Source organism: Theobroma cacao, chromosome 2 (assembly GCF_053813885.1).
Source record: "Theobroma cacao isolate CCN51 chromosome 2, ASM5381388v1, whole genome shotgun sequence".
Taxonomy (NCBI): Eukaryota; Viridiplantae; Streptophyta; class Magnoliopsida; order Malvales; family Malvaceae; genus Theobroma; species Theobroma cacao.
The window spans coordinates 25,599,705-25,617,093 of record NC_142640.1 but is presented as its reverse complement, the minus strand read 5'-3'; positions in this window follow the sequence as shown (position 1 = coordinate 25,617,093).

Sequence of the window (17,389 nt, the reverse complement as noted above, 5' to 3'; positions counted from 1 at the left end):
TACAAACTCATTATTTTATTTAAAATGAATTTTCTTACATTTTTGGTTAAAACAAATTATATTTAAATGTTTGTCTCAAGAAACGTGTAGCGAAAGCTATCGATAGAAAGGAAAAGAACATTTATAGTCACTCATGCCTTCGAAAGCCTCATTATTCACTTTAAATGACTTTATAATCTCATTATTGATTTTATGTTGAATTTTCTTACATTTTTAGTTAAAAAAGACTATAACTGAATGTTTACCTCATGAAACATGAAGCAAAAGCCATCGATTGAGAAGAAAAGAACATTTATAGTCACTCATGCCTTCGAAAGCCTTATTACTTGCTTAAAATTGTTTTACAATCTCATTATTTTTTTTAAAATGAATTTTCTTACATTTTTGGTTAAAACAAATTATATTTAAATGTTTGTCTCAAGAAACGTGAAGCGAAAGCTATCGATTGAAAGGAAAAGAACATTTATAGTCACTCATGCCTTCGAAAGCCTCATTATTCACTTTAAATGACTTTATAATCTCATTATTGATTTTATGTTGAATTTTCTTACATTTTTAGTTAAAACAGACTATAATTGAATGCTTACCTCAGGAAACATGAAGCAAAAGCCATCGATTAAGAAGAAAAAAAACATTTATAGTCACTCATGCCTTCGAAAGCCTTATTACTTGCTTAAAATTGTTTTACAATCTCATTATTTTTTTGAAAATGAATTTTCTTAGATTTTTGGTTAAAATAGATTATATTTAAATGTTTGTCTTGAGAAACGTGAAGCGAAAGCCCTCGATTGACAAGAAAAGTCTATTATACTCACTGATGCCTTCGAAAGCCTCATTATTCACTTTAAATGATTTTATAATCTCATTAATGATTTTATGTTGAATTTTCTTACATTTTTAGTTAAAACAGACTATAATTGAATGTTTACCTTGGGAAACATGAAGCAAAAGCCATCAACTGAGAAGAAAAGACCATTTATAGTCACTCATGCCTTCGAAACCCTTATTGCTCAGTTTAAATGGCTTTATGATTTGATTATTAACTTTAAGCAGAATTTTTTTACATTTTTTGTTAAAGCAGATTATAATTGAATGTTTACCTTGAGAAACGTGAAGCGAAAGCCATCGATTGAGAAGAAAAGAACATTTATAGTCACTCATGCCTTCGAAAGCCTTATTACTTGCTTAAAATTGTTTTACAATCTCATTATTTTTTTTAAAATGAATTTTCTTACATTTTTTGTTAAAATAGATTATATTTAAATGTTTGTCTCGAGAAACGTGAAGCGAAAGCCATCGATTGACAAGAAAAGTCCATTTATAGTCGCTCATGCCTTCGAAAGCCTCGTTATTCATTTAAAATGATTTTATAATCTCATTATTGATTTTATGTTGAATTTTCTTACATTTTTAGTTAAAACAGACTATAATTGAATGTTTACCTCGGGAAACATGAAGCAAAAGCCATCAATTGAGAAGAAAAGACCATTTATAGTCACTCATGCCTTCGAAACCCTTATTGCTCATTTTAAATGGCTTTATGATTTGATTATTAACTTCAAGCTGAATTTTCTTACATTTTTTGTTAAAACAGATTATAATTGAATGTTTACCTCGAGAAACGTGAAGCGAAAGCCATCGATTGAGAAGAAAACAACATTTATAGTCACTCATGCCTTCGAAAGCCTTATTACTTGCTTAAAATTGCTTTACAATCTCATTATATTTTTTTAAATGAATTTTCTTACATTTTTTGTTAAAACAGATTATATTTAAATGTTTGTCTCGAGAAACGTGAAGCGAAAGCCATCGATTGACAAGAAAAGTCCATTTATAGTCGCTCATGCCATCGAAAGCCTCATTATTCACTTTAAGTGATTTTATAATCTCATTATTGATTTTATGTTGAATTTTCTTACATTTTTAGTTAAAAAAAGACTATAATTAAATGTTTACCTCGGGAAACATGAAGGAAAAGCCATCGATTGGGAAGAAAAGACCATTTATAGTCACTCATGCCTTCGAAACCCTTATTACTCGCTTAAAATGGTTTTACAATCTCATTATTTATTTTCAGATGAATTTTCTTACATTTTTGGTTAAAACAGATTGTAATTGAATGTTTGCCTTGGGAAACATGAAGCGAAAGCCATCGATGGACAAGAAAAGTTCATTTATAGTCACTCATGCCTTCAAAAGCCCCATTATTCACTTTAAACGATTTCATAATCTCATTATTGATTTTATGTTGAATTTTCTTACATTTTTAGTTAAAACAGACTATAATTGAATGTTTACCTCGGGAAACATGAAGCAAAAACCATCGATTGAGAAGAAAAGAACATTTACAGTCACTCATGCCTTCGAAAGCCTTATTACTTGCTTAAAATTGTTTTACAATCTCATTATTTTTTTTAAAATGAATTTTCTTACATTTTTGGTTAAAATAGATTATATTTAAATGTTTGTCTTGAGAAACGTGAAGCAAAAGCCTTCGATTGGCAAGAAAAGTCCATTATAGTCACTCATGCCTTCGAAAGACTCATTATTTACTTTAAATGATTTTATAATCTCATTATTGATTTTATGGGGAATTTTCTTACATTTTTAGTTAAAACAGACTATAATTGAATGTTTACCTCGGGAAACATGAAGCAAAAGCCATCAATTGAGAAGAAAAGACCATTTATAGTCACTCATGCCTTCGAAACCCTTATTGCTCACTTTAAATGGCTTTATGATTTGATTATTAACTTTAAGCTGAATTTTTTTACATTTTTTTTAAAACAGATTATAATTGAATATTTACCTAGGGAAACGTGAAGCGCAAGCCATCGATTGAGAAGAAAAGAACATTTATAGTGACTCATGCCTTCGAAAGCGTCATTATTCACTTTAAATGATTTTATAATGTCATTATTGATTTTATGTTGAATTTTTTTACATTTTTAATCAAAACAGACTATCATTGAATGTTTACCTCGGGAAACATGAAGCGCAAGCCATCAATTGAGAAGAAAAGACCATTTATAATCACTCATGCCTTCGAAACCCTTATTGCTCAGTTTAAATGGCTTTATGATTTGATTATTAACTTTAAGCTGAATTTTTTTACAGTTTTTGTTCAAACATATTATAATTGAATATTTACCTTGAGAAACGTGAAGTGAAAGCCATCGATTGAGAAGAAAAGAACATTTATAGTCATTCATGCCTTCGAAAGCCTTATTACTTGCTTAAAATTGTTTCACAATTTGATTATTTTTTTTAAAATGAATTTTCTTACATTTTTCATTAAAATAGATTATATTTAAATGTTTGTCTCGAGAAACGTGAAGCGAAAGCCCTCGATTGACAAGAAGAGTCTATTATAGTCACTGATGCCTTCGAAAGCCTCATTATTCACTTTAAACGATTTTATAATCTCATTAATGATTTTATGTTGAATTTTCTTACATTTTTTGTTAAAGCAGACTATAATTGAATGTTTACCGCGAGAAACATGAAGCAAAAGCCATCGATTGAGAAGAAAAGAACATTTATAGTCACTCATGCCTTCGAAAGCCTTATTACTTGCTTAAAATTGTTTTACAATCTCATTATTTTTTTTAAAATGAATTTTCTTACATTTTTTGTTAAAATAGATTATATTTAAATGTTTGTTTCGAGAAACGTGAAGCAAAAGCCCTCGATTGACAAGAAAAGTCCATTATAGTCACTCATGCCTTCGAAAGCCTCATTATTCACTTTAAATGATTTTATAATCTTATTATTGATTTTATGTTGAATTTTTTTACATTTTAAATTAAAACAGACTATAATTGAATGTGTACCTCGGGAAACATGAAGCAAAAGCCATCAATTGAGAAGAAAAGACCATTTATAGTCACTCATGCCTTCGAAACCCTTATTGCTCACTTTAAATGGCTTTATGATTTGATTATTAACTTTAAGCTGAATTTTTTTACATTTTTTTTAAAAACAGATTATAATTGAATGTTTACCTAGGGAAACGTGAAGCGCAAGCCATCGATTGAGAAGAAAAGAACATTTATAGTCACTCATGCCTTCGAAAGTCTCATTATTCACTTTAAATGATTTTATAATGTCATTATTGATTTTATGTTGAATTTTTTTACATTTTTAGTTAAAACAGACTATAATTGAATGTTTACCTAGGGAAACATGAAGCGCAAGCCATCAATTGAGAAGAAAAGACCATTTATAATCACTCATGCCTTCGAAACCCTTATTGCTCAGTTTAAATGGCTTTATGATTTGATTATAAACTTTAAGCTGAATTTTTTTACATTTTTTGTTAAAACAGATTATAATTGAATGTTTACCTCGAGAAACGTGAAGTGAAAGCCATCGATTGAGAAGAAAAGAACATGTACAGTCATTCATGCCTTCGAAAGCCTTATTACTTGCTTAAAATTGTTTTACAATTTGATTATTTTTTTTCAAAATAATTTTCTTACATTTTTCGTTAAAATAGATTATATTTAAATATTTGTCTCGAGAAACGTGAAGCGAAAGCCCTCGATTGACAAGAAAAGTCCATTATAGTCACTCATGCCTTCGAAAGCCTCATTATTCACTTTAAATGATTTTATAATGTCATTTTTACATTTTTAATTAAAATAGACTATAATTAAATGTTTACCTCGGGAAACATGAAGCAAAAGCCATCAATTGAGAAGAAAAGACCATTTATAGTCACTCATGCCTTCGAAACCCTTATTGCTCACTTTAAATGGCTTTATGATTTGATTATTAACTTCAAGCTGAATTTTCTTACATTTTTTGTTAAAATAGATTATAATTGAATGTTTACCTCGAGAAACGTGAAGCGAAAGCCATCGATTGAGAAGAAAAGAACATTTATAGTCACTCATGCCTTCGAAAGCCTTATTACTTGCTTAAAATTATTTTACAATCTCATTACTTTTTTAAAAATGAATTTTCTTACATTTTTAGTTAAAATAGATTATATTTAAATGTTTGTCTTGAGAAACGTGAAGCGAAAGCCAACGATTGACAAGAAAAGTCCATTTATAGTCACTCATGCCTTCGAAAGCCTGATTACTCACTTAAAATTGTTTTACAATCTCATTATTTATTTTCAAATGAATTTTCTTACATTTTTGGTTAAAACAGATTGTAATTGAATGTTTGCCTCGGGAAACATGAAGCGAAAGCCATCGATTGACAAGAAAAGTCCATTTATAGTCACTCATGCCTTCGAAAGCCTCATTATTCACTTTAAATGACTTTATAATCTCATTATTGATTTTATGTTGAATTTTCTTACATTTTTAGTTAAAAAAGACTATAACTGAATGTTTACCTCATGAAACATGAAGCAAAAGCCATCGATTGAGAAGAAAAGAACATTTATAGTCACTCATGCCTTCGAAAGCCTTATTACTTGCTTAAAATTGTTTTACAATCTCATTATTTTTTTTAAAATGAATTTTCTTACATTTTTGGTTAAAACAAATTATATTTAAATGTTTGTCTCAAGAAACGTGAAGCGAAAGCTATCGATTGAAAGGAAAAGAACATTTATAGTCACTCATGCCTTCGAAAGCCTCATTATTCACTTTAAATGACTTTATAATCTCATTATTGATTTTATGTTGAATTTTCTTACATTTTTAGTTAAAACAGACTATAATTGAATGCTTACCTCAGGAAACATGAAGCAAAAGCCATCGATTAAGAAGAAAAAAAACATTTATAGTCACTCATGCCTTCGAAAGCCTTATTACTTGCTTAAAATTGTTTTACAATCTCATTATTTTTTTGAAAATGAATTTTATTAGATTTTTGGTTAAAATAGATTATATTTAAATGTTTGTCTTGAGAAACGTGAAGCGAAAGCCCTCGATTGACAAGAAAAGTCTATTATACTCACTGATGCCTTCGAAAGCCTCATTATTCACTTTAAATGATTTTATAATCTCATTAATGATTTTATGTTGAATTTTCTTACATTTTTAGTTAAAACAGACTATAATTGAATGTTTACCTTGGGAAACATGAAGCAAAAGCCATCAACTGAGAAGAAAAGACCATTTATAGTCACTCATGCCTTCGAAACCCTTATTGCTCAGTTTAAATGGCTTTATGATTTGATTATTAACTTTAAGCAGAATTTTTTTACATTTTTTGTTAAAGCAGATTATAATTGAATGTTTACCTTGAGAAACGTGAAGCGAAAGCCATCGATTGAGAAGAAAAGAACATTTATAGTCACTCATGCCTTCGAAAGCCTTATTACTTGCTTAAAATTGTTTTACAATCTCATTATTTTTTTTAAAATGAATTTTCTTACATTTTTTGTTAAAATAGATTATATTTAAATGTTTGTCTCGAGAAACGTGAAGCGAAAGCCATCGATTGACAAGAAAAGTCCATTTATAGTCGCTCATGCCTTCGAAAGCCTCGTTATTCATTTAAAATGATTTTATAATCTCATTATTGATTTTATGTTGAATTTTCTTACATTTTTAGTTAAAACAGACTATAATTGAATGTTTACCTCGGGAAACATGAAGCAAAAGCCATCAATTGAGAAGAAAAGACCATTTATAGTCACTCATGCCTTCGAAACCCTTATTGCTCATTTTAAATGGCTTTATGATTTGATTATTAACTTCAAGCTGAATTTTCTTACATTTTTTGTTAAAACAGATTATAATTGAATGTTTACCTCGAGAAACGTGAAGCGAAAGCCATCGATTGAGAAGAAAACAACATTTATAGTCACTCATGCCTTCGAAAGCCTTATTACTTGCTTAAAATTGCTTTACAATCTCATTATATTTTTTTAAATGAATTTTCTTACATTTTTTGTTAAAACAGATTATATTTAAATGTTTGTCTCGAGAAACGTGAAGCGAAAGCCATCGATTGACAAGAAAAGTCCATTTATAGTCGCTCATGCCATCGAAAGCCTCATTATTCACTTTAAGTGATTTTATAATCTCATTATTGATTTTATGTTGAATTTTCTTACATTTTTAGTTAAAAAAAGACTATAATTAAATGTTTACCTCGGGAAACATGAAGGAAAAGCCATCGATTGGGAAGAAAAGACCATTTATAGTCACTCATGCCTTCGAAACCCTTATTACTCGCTTAAAATGGTTTTACAATCTCATTATTTATTTTCAGATGAATTTTCTTACATTTTTGGTTAAAACAGATTGTAATTGAATGTTTGCCTTGGGAAACATGAAGCGAAAGCCATCGATGGACAAGAAAAGTTCATTTATAGTCACTCATGCCTTCAAAAGCCCCATTATTCACTTTAAACGATTTCATAATCTCATTATTGATTTTATGTTGAATTTTCTTACATTTTTAGTTAAAACAGACTATAATTGAATGTTTACCTCGGGAAAGATGAAGCAAAAACCATCGATTGAGAAGAAAAGAACATTTACAGTCACTCATGCCTTCGAAAGCCTTATTACTTGCTTAAAATTGTTTTATAATCTCATTATTTTTTTTAAAATGAATTTTCTTACATTTTTGGTTAAAATAGATTATATTTAAATGTTTGTCTTGAGAAACGTGAAGCAAAAGCCTTCGATTGGCAAGAAAAGTCCATTATAGTCACTCATGCCTTCGAAAGACTCATTATTTACTTTAAATGATTTTATAATCTCATTATTGATTTTATGGGGAATTTTCTTACATTTTTAGTTAAAACAGACTATAATTGAATGTTTACCTCGGGAAACATGAAGCAAAAGCCATCAATTGAGAAGAAAAGACCATTTATAGTCACTCATGCCTTCGAAACCCTTATTGCTCACTTTAAATGGCTTTATGATTTGATTATTAACTTTAAGCTGAATTTTTTTACATTTTTTTTAAAACAGATTATAATTGAATATTTACCTAGGGAAACGTGAAGCGCAAGCCATCGATTGAGAAGAAAAGAACATTTATAGTGACTCATGCCTTCGAAAGCGTCATTATTCACTTTAAATGATTTTATAATGTCATTATTGATTTTATGTTGAATTTTTTTACATTTTTAATCAAAACAGACTATCATTGAATGTTTACCTCGGGAAACATGAAGCGCAAGCCATCAATTGAGAAGAAAAGACCATTTATAATCACTCATGCCTTCGAAACCCTTATTGCTCAGTTTAAATGGCTTTATGATTTGATTATTAACTTTAAGCTGAATTTTTTTACAGTTTTTGTTCAAACATATTATAATTGAATATTTACCTTGAGAAACGTGAAGTGAAAGCCATCGATTGAGAAGAAAAGAACATTTATAGTCATTCATGCCTTCGAAAGCCTTATTACTTGCTTAAAATTGTTTCACAATTTGATTATTTTTTTTAAAATGAATTTTCTTACATTTTTCATTAAAATAGATTATATTTAAATGTTTGTCTCGAGAAACGTGAAGCGAAAGCCCTCGATTGACAAGAAGAGTCTATTATAGTCACTGATGCCTTCGAAAGCCTCATTATTCACTTTAAACGATTTTATAATCTCATTAATGATTTTATGTTGAATTTTCTTACATTTTTTGTTAAAGCAGACTATAATTGAATGTTTACCGCGAGAAACATGAAGCAAAAGCCATCGATTGAGAAGAAAAGAACATTTATAGTCACTCATGCCTTCGAAAGCCTTATTACTTGCTTAAAATTGTTTTACAATCTCATTATTTTTTTTAAAATGAATTTTCTTACATTTTTTGTTAAAATAGATTATATTTAAATGTTTGTTTCGAGAAACGTGAAGCAAAAGCCCTCGATTGACAAGAAAAGTCCATTATAGTCACTCATGCCTTCGAAAGCCTCATTATTCACTTTAAATGATTTTATAATCTTATTATTGATTTTATGTTGAATTTTTTTACATTTTAAATTAAAACAGACTATAATTGAATGTGTACCTCGGGAAACATGAAGCAAAAGCCATCAATTGAGAAGAAAAGACCATTTATAGTCACTCATGCCTTCGAAACCCTTATTGCTCACTTTAAATGGCTTTATGATTTGATTATTAACTTTAAGCTGAATTTTTTTACATTTTTTTTAAAAACAGATTATAATTGAATGTTTACCTAGGGAAACGTGAAGCGCAAGCCATCGATTGAGAAGAAAAGAACATTTATAGTCACTCATGCCTTCGAAAGTCTCATTATTCACTTTAAATGATTTTATAATGTCATTATTGATTTTATGTTGAATTTTTTTACATTTTTAGTTAAAACAGACTATAATTGAATGTTTACCTAGGGAAACATGAAGCGCAAGCCATCAATTGAGAAGAAAAGACCATTTATAATCACTCATGCCTTCGAAACCCTTATTGCTCAGTTTAAATGGCTTTATGATTTGATTATAAACTTTAAGCTGAATTTTTTTACATTTTTTGTTAAAACAGATTATAATTGAATGTTTACCTCGAGAAACGTGAAGTGAAAGCCATCGATTGAGAAGAAAAGAACATGTACATTCATTCATGCCTTCGAAAGCCTTATTACTTGCTTAAAATTGTTTTACAATTTGATTATTTTTTTTCAAAATAATTTTCTTACATTTTTCGTTAAAATAGATTATATTTAAATATTTGTCTCGAGAAACGTGAAGCGAAAGCCCTCGATTGACAAGAAAAGTCCATTATAGTCACTCATGCCTTCGAAAGCCTCATTATTCACTTTAAATGATTTTATAATGTCATTTTTACATTTTTAATTAAAATAGACTATAATTAAATGTTTACCTCGGGAAACATGAAGCAAAAGCCATCAATTGAGAAGAAAAGACCATTTATAGTCACTCATGCCTTCGAAACCCTTATTGCTCACTTTAAATGGCTTTATGATTTGATTATTAACTTCAAGCTGAATTTTCTTACATTTTTTGTTAAAATAGATTATAATTGAATGTTTACCTCGAGAAACGTGAAGCGAAAGCCATCGATTGAGAAGAAAAGAACATTTATAGTCACTCATGCCTTCGAAAGCCTTATTACTTGCTTAAAATTATTTTACAATCTCATCACTTTTTTAAAAATGAATTTTCTTACATTTTTAGTTAAAATAGATTATATTTAAATGTTTGTCTTGAGAAACGTGAAGCGAAAGCCAACGATTGACAAGAAAAGTCCATTTATAGTCACTCATGCCTTCGAAAGCCTGATTACTCACTTAAAATTGTTTTACAATCTCATTATTTATTTTCAAATGAATTTTCTTACATTTTTGGTTAAAACAGATTGTAATTGAATGTTTGCCTCGGGAAACATGAAGCGAAAGCCATCGATTGACAAGAAAAGTCCATTTATAGTCACTCATGCCTTCGAAAGCCTTATTACTCACTTTAAATTGTTTTACAATCTCATTATTTATTTTCAGATGAATTTTCTTACATTTTTGGTTAAAACAGATTGTAATTGAATGTTTGCCTCGGGAAACATGAAGCGAAAGCCATCGACTGACAAGAAAAGTCCATTTATAGTCACTTATGCCTTCGAAACCCTTATTACTCACTTTAAATTGTTTTACAATCTCATTATTTATTTTCAGATGAATTTTCTTACATTTTTGGTTAAAACAGATTGTAATTGAATGTTTACCTCGGGAAACATGAAGCGAAAGCCATCGATTGACAAGAAAAGTCCATTATAGTCACTCATGCCTTCGAAAGCCTCATTATTCACTTTAAATGATTTTATAATGTCATTTTTACATTTTTAATTAAAACAGACTATAATTAAATGTTTACCTCGGGAAACATGAAGCAAAAGCCATCAATTGAGAAGAAAAGACCATTTATAGTCACTCATGCCTTCGAAACCCTTATTGCTCACTTTAAATGGCTTTATGATTTGATTATTAACTTCAAGCTGAATTTTCTTACATTTTTTGTTAAAATAGATTATAATTGAATGTTTACCTCGAGAAACGTGAAGCGAAAGCCATCGATTGAGAAGAAAAGAACATTTATAGTCACTCATGCCTTCGAAAGCCTTATTACTCGCTTAAAATTATTTTACAATCTCATTACTTTTTTAAAAATGAATTTTCTTACATTTTTGGTTAAAATAGATTATATTTAAATGTTTGTCTTGAGAAACGTGAAGCGAAAGCCAACGATTGACAAGAAAAGTCCATTTATAGTCACTCATGCCTTCGAAAGCCTGATTACTCACTTAAAATTGTTTTACAATCTCATTATTTATTTTCAGATGAATTTTCTTACATTTTTGGTTAAAACAGATTGTAATTGAATGTTTGCCTCGGGAAACATGAAGCGAAAGCCATCGATTGACAAGAAAAGTCCATTTATAGTCACTCATGCCTTCGAAAGCCTTATTACTCACTTTAAATTGTTTTACAATCTCATTATTTATTTTCAGATGAATTTTCTTACATTTTTGGTTAAAACAGATTGTAATTGAATGTTTGCCTCGGGAAACATGAAGCGAAAGCCATCGACTGACAAGAAAAGTCCATTTATAGTCACTTATGCCTTCGAAACCCTTATTGCTCAGTTTAAATGGCTTTATGATTTGATTATTAACTTTAAGCTGAATTTTTTTACATTTTTTGTTAAAGCAGATTATAATTGAATGTTTACCTCGAGAAACGTGAAGCGAAATCCATCGATTGAGAAGAAAAGAATATTTATAGTCACTCATGCCTTCGAAAGCCTTATTACTTGCTTAAAATTGTTTTACAATCTCATTATTTTTTTTAAAATGAATTTTCTTACATTTTTTGTTAAAATAGATTATATTTAAATGTTTGTCTCGAGAAACGCGAAGCGAAAGCCATCGATTGACAAGAAAAGTCCATTTATAGTCACTCTTGCCTTCGAAAGCCTCGTTATTCATTTTAAATGATTTTATAATCTCATTATTGATTTTATGTTGAATTTTCTTACATTTTTAGTTAAAACAGACTATAATTGAATGTTTACCTCGGGAAACATGAAGCAAAAGCCATCAATTGAGAAGAAAAGACCATTTATAGTCACTCATGCCTTCGAAACCCTTATTGCTCACTTTAAATGGCTTTATGATTTGATTATTAACTTTAAGCTGAATTTTCTTACATTTTTTGTTAAAACATATTATAATTGAATGTTTACCTCGAGAAACGTGAAGCGAATGCCAGTAATTGAGAAGAAAAGAACATTTATAGTCACTCATGCCTTCGAAAGCCTTATTACTTGCTTAAAATTGTTTTACAATCTCATTATTTTTTTTAAATGAATTTTCTTACATTTTTCATTAAAACAGATTATATTTAAATGTTTGTCTCGTGAAACGTGAAGCGAAAGCCATCGATTGACAAGAAAAGTCCATTTATAGTCGCTCATGCCTTCGAAAGCCTCATTATTCACTTTAAGTGATTTTATAATCTCATTATTGATTTTATGTTGAATTTTCTTACATTTTTAGTTAAAAAGAGACTATAATTAAATGTTTACCTCGGGAAACATGAAGCAAAAGCCATCGATTGAGAACAAAAGACCGTTTATAGTCACTCATGCCTTCGAAACCCTTATTGCTCACTTGAAATGGCTTTATGATTTCATTATTAACTTCAAGCTGAATTTTCTTACATTTTTTGTTAAAACAGATTATAATTGAATGTTTTCCTCGAGAAACGTGAAGCGAAAGCCAGTGATTGAGAAGAAAAGAACATTTATAGTCACTCATGCCTTCGAAAGCCTTATTACTTGCTTAAAATTGTTTTACAATCTCATTATTTTTTTTAAATGAATTTTCTTACATTTTTCGTTAAAACAGATTATATTTAAATGTTTGTCTCGAGAAACGTGAAGCGAAAGCCATCGATTGACAAGAAAAGTCCATTTATAGTCGCTCATGCCTTCGAAAGCCTCATTATTCACTTTAAGTGATTTTATAATCTCATTATTGATTTTATGTTGAATTTTCTTACATTTTTAGTTAAAAAGAGACTATAATTAAATGTTTACCTCGAGAACCGTTAAGCAAAAGCCATCGATTGAGAAGAAAAGAACGTTTACAGCCACTCATGCCTTCGAAAGCCTTATTACTTGCTTAAAATTGTTTTACAATCTGATTATTTTTTTTAAAATGAATTTTCTTACATTTTTTGTTAAAACAGATTATATTTCAATGTTTATCTTGAGAGACGTGAAGCGAAAGCCATCGATTGACAAGAAAAGTCCATTTATAGTCACTCATGCCTTCGAAAGCCTTATTACTCACTTAAAATTGTTTTACAATCTCATTATTTATTTTCAGATGAATTTTCTTACATTTTTGGTTAAAACAGATTGTAATTGAATGTTTGCCTCGGGAAACATGAAGCGAAAGCCATCGATTGACAAGAAAAGTCCATTTATAGTCACTCATAGCTTCGAAAGCCTTATTACTCACTTAAAATTGTTTTACAATCTCATTATTTATTTTCAGATGAATTTTCTTACATTTTTGGTTAAAACAGATTGTAATTGAATGTTTGCCTCGGGAAACATGAAGCGAAAGCCATCGATTGACAAGAAAAGTCCATTTATAGTCACTCATGCCTTCGAAAGCCTTATTACTCACTTTAAATTGTTTTACAATCTCATTATTTATTTTCAGATGAATTTTCTTACATTTTTGGTTAAAACAGATTGTAATTGAATGTTTGCCTCGGGAAACATGAAGCGAAAGCCATCGACTGACAAGAAAAGTCCATTTATAGTCACTTATGCCTTCGAAACCCTTATTACTCACTTTAAATTGTTTTACAATCTCATTATTTATTTTCAGATGAATTTTCTTACATTTTTGGTTAAAACAGATTGTAATTGAATGTTTGCCTCGGGAAACATGAAGCGAAAGCCATCGATTGACAAGAAAAGTCCATTATAGTCACTCATGCCTTCGAAAGCCTCATTATTCACTTTAAATGATTTTATAATGTCATTTTTACATTTTTAATTAAAACAGACTATAATTAAATGTTTACCTCGGGAAACATGAAGCAAAAGCCATCAATTGAGAAGAAAAGACCATTTATAGTCACTCATGCCTTCGAAACCCTTATTGCTCACTTTAAATGGCTTTATGATTTGATTATTAACTTCAAGCTGAATTTTCTTACATTTTTTGTTAAAATAGATTATAATTGAATGTTTACCTCGAGAAACGTGAAGCGAAAGCCATCGATTGAGAAGAAAAGAACATTTATAGTCACTCATGCCTTCGAAAGCCTTATTACTCGCTTAAAATTATTTTACAATCTCATTACTTTTTTAAAAATGAATTTTCTTACATTTTTGGTTAAAATAGATTATATTTAAATGTTTGTCTTGAGAAACGTGAAGCGAAAGCCAACGATTGACAAGAAAAGTCCATTTATAGTCACTCATGCCTTCGAAAGCCTGATTACTCACTTAAAATTGTTTTACAATCTCATTATTTATTTTCAGATGAATTTTCTTACATTTTTGGTTAAAACAGATTGTAATTGAATGTTTGCCTCGGGAAACATGAAGCGAAAGCCATCGATTGACAAGAAAAGTCCATTTATAGTCACTCATGCCTTCGAAAGCCTTATTACTCACTTTAAATTGTTTTACAATCTCATTATTTATTTTCAGATGAATTTTCTTACATTTTTGGTTAAAACAGATTGTAATTGAATGTTTGCCTCGGGAAACATGAAGCGAAAGCCATCGACTGACAAGAAAAGTCCATTTATAGTCACTTATGCCTTCGAAACCCTTATTGCTCAGTTTAAATGGCTTTATGATTTGATTATTAACTTTAAGCTGAATTTTTTTACATTTTTTGTTAAAGCAGATTATAATTGAATGTTTACCTCGAGAAACGTGAAGCGAAATCCATCGATTGAGAAGAAAAGAATATTTATAGTCACTCATGCCTTCGAAAGCCTTATTACTTGCTTAAAATTGTTTTACAATCTCATTATTTTTTTTAAAATGAATTTTCTTACATTTTTTGTTAAAATAGATTATATTTAAATGTTTGTCTCGAGAAACGCGAAGCGAAAGCCATCGATTGACAAGAAAAGTCCATTTATAGTCACTCTTGCCTTCGAAAGCCTCGTTATTCATTTTAAATGATTTTATAATCTCATTATTGATTTTATGTTGAATTTTCTTACATTTTTAGTTAAAACAGACTATAATTGAATGTTTACCTCGGGAAACATGAAGCAAAAGCCATCAATTGAGAAGAAAAGACCATTTATAGTCACTCATGCCTTCGAAACCCTTATTGCTCACTTTAAATGGCTTTATGATTTGATTATTAACTTTAAGCTGAATTTTCTTACATTTTTTGTTAAAACATATTATAATTGAATGTTTACCTCGAGAAACGTGAAGCGAATGCCAGTAATTGAGAAGAAAAGAACATTTATAGTCACTCATGCCTTCGAAAGCCTTATTACTTGCTTAAAATTGTTTTACAATCTCATTATTTTTTTTAAATGAATTTTCTTACATTTTTCATTAAAACAGATTATATTTAAATGTTTGTCTCGTGAAACGTGAAGCGAAAGCCATCGATTGACAAGAAAAGTCCATTTATAGTCGCTCATGCCTTCGAAAGCCTCATTATTCACTTTAAGTGATTTTATAATCTCATTATTGATTTTATGTTGAATTTTCTTACATTTTTAGTTAAAAAGAGACTATAATTAAATGTTTACCTCGGGAAACATGAAGCAAAAGCCATCGATTGAGAACAAAAGACCGTTTATAGTCACTCATGCCTTCGAAACCCTTATTGCTCACTTTAAATGGCTTTATGATTTGATTATTAACTTCAAGCTGAATTTTCTTACATTTTTTGTTAAAACAGATTATAATTGAATGTTTTCCTCGAGAAACGTGAAGCGAAAGCCAGTGATTGAGAAGAAAAGAACATTTATAGTCACTCATGCCTTCGAAAGCCTTATTACTTGCTTAAAATTGTTTTACAATCTCATTATTTTTTTTAAATGAATTTTCTTACATTTTTCGTTAAAACAGATTATATTTAAATGTTTGTCTCGAGAAACGTGAAGCGAAAGCCATCGATTGACAAGAAAAGTCCATTTATAGTCGCTCATGCCTTCGAAAGCCTCATTATTCACTTTAAGTGATTTTATAATCTCATTATTGATTTTATGTTGAATTTTCTTACATTTTTAGTTAAAAAGAGACTATAATTAAATGTTTACCTCGAGAACCGTTAAGCAAAAGCCATCGATTGAGAAGAAAAGAACGTTTACAGCCACTCATGCCTTCGAAAGCCTTATTACTTGCTTAAAATTGTTTTACAATCTGATTATTTTTTTTAAAATGAATTTTCTTACATTTTTTGTTAAAACAGATTATATTTCAATGTTTATCTTGAGAGACGTGAAGTGAAAGCCATCGATTGACAAGAAAAGTCCATTTATAGTCACTCATGCCTTCGAAAGCCTTATTACTCACTGAAAATTGTTTTACAATCTCATTATTTATTTTCAGATGAATTTTCTTACATTTTTGGTTAAAACAGATTGTAATTGAATGTTTGCCTCGGGAAACATGAAGCGAAAGCCATCGATTGACAAGAAAAGTCCATTTATAGTCACTCATAGCTTCGAAAGCCTTATTACTCACTTAAAATTGTTTTACAATCTCATTATTTATTTTCAGATGAATTTTCTTACATTTTTGGTTAAAACAGATTGTAATTGAATGTTTGCCTCGGGAAACATGAAGCGAAAGCCATCGACTGACAAGAAAAGTCCATTTATAGTCACTTATGCCTTCGAAACCCTTATTACTCACTTTAAATTGTTTTACAATCTCATTATTTATTTTCAGATGAATTTTCTTACATTTTTGGTTAAAACAGATTGTAATTGAATGTTTGCCTCGGGAAACATGAAGCGAAAGCCATCGATTGACAAGAAAAGTCCATTATAGTCACTCATGCCTTCGAAAGCCTCATTATTCACTTTAAATGATTTTATAATGTCATTTTTACATTTTTAATTAAAACAGACTATAATTAAATGTTTACCTCGGGAAACATGAAGCAAAAGCCATCAATTGAGAAGAAAAGACCATTTATAGTCACTCATGCCTTCGAAACCCTTATTGCTCACTTTAAATGGCTTTATGATTTGATTATTAACTTCAAGCTGAATTTTCTTACATTTTTTGTTAAAATAGATTATAATTGAATGTTTACCTCGAGAAACGTGAAGCGAAAGCCATCGATTGAGAAGAAAAGAACATTTATAGTCACTCATGCCTTCGAAAGCCTTATTACTCGCTTAAAATTATTTTACAATCTCATTACTTTTTTAAAAATGAATTTTCTTACATTTTTGGTTAAAATAGATTATATT